We start from the raw sequence: 4,393 nt of genomic DNA, 5'->3' as shown, positions 1-4,393 counted from the left end.
TTTGAGAAACAGAGCCATAAATGATGGTTAGATCCTCAGACTGGACCACGAAAATGTATTTATCTCCAAATGTGCATGGGAATAGTGATATTTCAGTAACACTTAATCAGCATTTCTAATTTTATTCAATGAAAAAATATGTCCTAATATCCTTTCTGTAGTGTGGCATGGGCAATAATAATTTACTGACTCTGTACATTTTCATATATAAGAAAAGTCACCTCTCTATGTTAATCTCTACTCAAGCACTCTAATTTTGATTCAAGACAGACAACTCATCCAGTTTAGGATGCTGTAGCACTTTTGGAATTCACCATGTGTTATTATACACCATTTCTAAAATATTTTAAGATGGGGGACTTATTGCAAAAGATATTTTGATAAAGGCAAAAAATGCCCAAAGAGTAAGATTATGGATCAAACTGACTAGATATATATTGTAAAACTCTGATGTATTAGTTAACTTTTATTTGTGTATGCATGGCCTTTTTAACTCGAATTGCATGCTTCTAAAAGATAGAAACTATGTATGCATGTCCTTGTGTCTCTCATCATGACTAATAATGCTATTGACCAGACTAATCAACTGATATGGCAGCAGGCTAATCAGTTTAGTGCCATATAGTTCACAATAACAAACTGGATCTCTTTGGAACATATAAGCAGAATATTAATATGATTAGGCTTGTTGGCCAGATTGTCTTACCTAGGGGCACAAAGCTGACAAAGGCATCCATAACAAAACTGGCTGCTGGAATGACAGAGAGCAAAACATAACACATGAAGTGAGTAAAAAACCTAATTCTTGAGTAACTCATATGGCTTTGCTTTTCTTTACATTTTTGCTCTATTTTACAGTTCACTGTGTGTCATTGAATTGTTTTGCCTTATAAAACAACCTCAGAAATATCTAAGATGAAAGACAAAGTAACAGTCTGATTCCTTGTCTTCTGCTTCACAATAAACTTGGTCAGCATTTGATACATCTTAATAAATGTTATATAAAGAATGGATTGGCGCCAAGCTCCTGCATCTCTGTGTTTGAAATGTATCATTCTTCTTAAATGAGATTATCTTTTTGTTCAATCAAATTCAGATGTTGTCCCTTATAAGTCTAACTTACCCTTGAGCTAATAGAAAACACCAGAGGGTGAGAGTAAGCAATACACACTTCTTACAGAAACTTCTCATACAAAGAGCAGTGTCCAAGTATTATGAATTTGTACTGATTCTTCAAAGTTACCCTTCTATGTTGCAATTTTATTCATGAAATTCACAAATACTGAGAACCAATAGTTATTCCTTCAATAACAAATGGGTGTTGTGAATCCAGTTACTGATTATATTCAGGAAATGAAATCAGGATCCTGAGTTCTATTATAAACTGTGGAACTGATCTCTATTTCCTTGCTAAATCAGATCCTCACTTTGTTAACTGGCTAACATTACAGTTAGGTATAATGTAACTAAAGCTAAGATCTAGAGTCAGACATTGAGCCCCATGCCTCCCGCAGATTTTGCTGTATGAGTGCAAGGACTTTACCTTCTGTGAACCTGTCTCCTCAAAGGAAAGATACTAAAAATTATGTAACTTACAGGGTCATTGTAAAGAGTAAATGAGATCATGTATGTGAAAATCACTTACTAAAAGGTCAGCTATTATCACTATTATTATTATCATAAGTTATTGCTTTGTGGGATCTTAAAAGGATTTACTAAATAGGATAAAGCATTACTTCAATAATCAAAACCCCTGGAGCTTAACAATAATAACAATGATAATAGCTAATATTTGATACAACCCAACGTGATCCGCCATTGCCTACCGGAGGTTAGGGTTCTGCAATTTAACAAATACTGCAGGTGAATTTAATGAGAGTGATCTACACAGACCATGCTTTGAGAAACAGAGCCATAAATGATGGTTAGATCCTCAGACTGGACCACGAAAATGTATTTATCTCCAAATGTGCATGGGAATAGTGATATTTCAGTAACACTTAATCAGCATTTCTAATTTTATTCAATGAAAAAATATGTCCTAATATCCTTTCTGTAGTGTGGCATGGGCAATAATAATTTACTGACTCTGTACATTTTCATATATAAGAAAAGTCACCTCTCTATGTTAATCTCTACTCAAGCACTCTAATTTTGATTCAAGACAGACAACTCATCCAGTTTAGGATGCTGTAGCACTTTTGGAATTCACCATGTGTTATTATACACCATTTCTAAAATATTTTAAGATGGGGGACTTATTGCAAAAGATATTTTGATAAAGGCAAAAAATGCCCAAAGAGTAAGATTATGGCACAAACTGACTAGATATATATTGTAAAACTCTGATGTATTAGTTAACTTTTATTTGTGTATGCATGGCCTTTTTAACTCGAATTGCATGCTTCTAAAAGATAGAAACTATGTATGCATGTCCTTGTGTCTCTCATCATGACTAATAATGCTATTGACCAGACTAATCAACTGATATGGCAGCAGGCTAATCAGTTTAGTGCCATATAGTTCACAATAACAAACTGGATCTCTTTGGAACATATAAGCAGAATATTAATATGATTAGGCTTGTTGGCCAGATTGTCTTACCTAGGGGCACAAAGCTGACAAAGGCATCCATAACAAAACTGGCTGCTGGAATGACAGAGAGCAAAACATAACACATGAAGTGAGTAAAAAACCTAATTCTTGAGTAACTCATATGGCTTTGCTTTTCTTTACATTTTTGCTCTATTTTACAGTTCACTGTGTGTCATTGAATTGTTTTGCCTTATAAAACAACCTCAGAAATATCTAAGATGAAAGACAAAGTAACAGTCTGATTCCTTGTCTTCTGCTTCACAATAAACTTGGTCAGCATTTGATACATCTTAATATATGTTATATAAAGAATGGATTGGCTCCAAGCTCCTGCATCTCTGTGTTTGAAATGTATTATTCTTCTTAAATGAGATTATCTTTTTGTTCAATCAAATTCAGATGTTGTCCCTTATAAGTCTAACTTACCCTTGAGCTAATAGAAAACACCAGAGGGTGAGAGTAAGCAATACACACTTCTTACAGAAACTTCTCATACAAAGAGCAGTGTCCAAGTATTATGAATTTGTACTGATTCTTCAAAGTTACCCTTCTATGTTGCAATTTTATTCATGAAATTCACAAATACTGAGAACCAATAGTTATTCCTTCAATAACAAATGGGTGTTGTGAATCCAGTTACTGATTATATTCAGGAAATGAAATCAGGATCCTGAGTTCTATTATAAACTGTGGAACTGATCTCTATTTCCTTGCTAAATCAGATCCTCACTTTGTTAACTGGCTAACATTACAGTTAGGTATAATGTAACTAAAGCTAAGATCTAGAGTCAGACATTGAGCCCCATGCCTCCCGCAGATTTTGCTGTATGAGTGCAAGGACTTTACCTTCTGTGAACCTGTCTCCTCAAAGGAAAGATACTAAAAATTATGTAACTTACAGGGTCATTGTAAAGAGTAAATGAGATCATGTATGTGAAAATCACTTACAAAAAGGTCAGCTATTATCACTATTATTATTATCATAAGTTATTGCTTTGTGGGATTTTAAAAGGATTTACTAAATAGGATAAAGCATTACTTCAATAATCAAAACCCCTGGAGCTTAACAATAATAACAATGATAATAGCTAATATTTGATACAACCCAACGTGATCCGCCATTGCCTACCTATCTCATCTCATCTCTTTGCCTACTCATTTGCTATTTTTTTTTTGCAACATTGATGTCTTTGCTCTTCCTAGAAAATTGTAAGACCATTCTTTCCTTATTAGAAACATTATGCTTCCTCCTCTCTTTGCTTGAAATGTTCTTCCCATCAGTTCTTTTCATGACTCTGCTTTTGTGTCTTTTGGATCTCTGACAAGTGCCACATCTTTAGAGAACAAGCCTTTCCAATTTTCCTAAGTAAAAGAGCATGCTTCCTGCCCCTATATTCTCTCTTGAGTCCCTCAAATTGCTCGAGTTTCTGTATGGCACTTATAGCTGATATTATTTGCTTATATGATGTCACTCTTCCCAATTAGTATATAAGATCTATGAGAGCAAAGACTATTTTCTGTCTTGATTCCATGTTGTATTTTATATATACAACAGATGCCATCATCCTTACCCTGCAGAAGAGAAAATGTAAGTTTAGCAAGGTTAAATAATTTACTCAAGATCATGCAGCAATTGGGTAGGAAATCTGGTATTTGAATCAACTAGTCTATAGTAGTACTCTAGTGCCCCTAGAGGTATTTAATGAACACTTACTAAATGTACCAAGCAATCTGTTAAATTTATAAATATAATTTAGTCCACATCCCACATCCACATATATATTTTCTCCCACATCCA

Source organism: Tupaia chinensis, unplaced genomic scaffold (assembly GCF_000334495.1).
Source record: "Tupaia chinensis unplaced genomic scaffold, TupChi_1.0 Scaffold144482_1, whole genome shotgun sequence".
Taxonomy (NCBI): domain Eukaryota; kingdom Metazoa; phylum Chordata; class Mammalia; order Scandentia; family Tupaiidae; genus Tupaia; species Tupaia belangeri.
The sequence above is the reverse complement of the archived record's forward strand: the minus strand, read 5'-3'. Positions refer to the sequence as shown.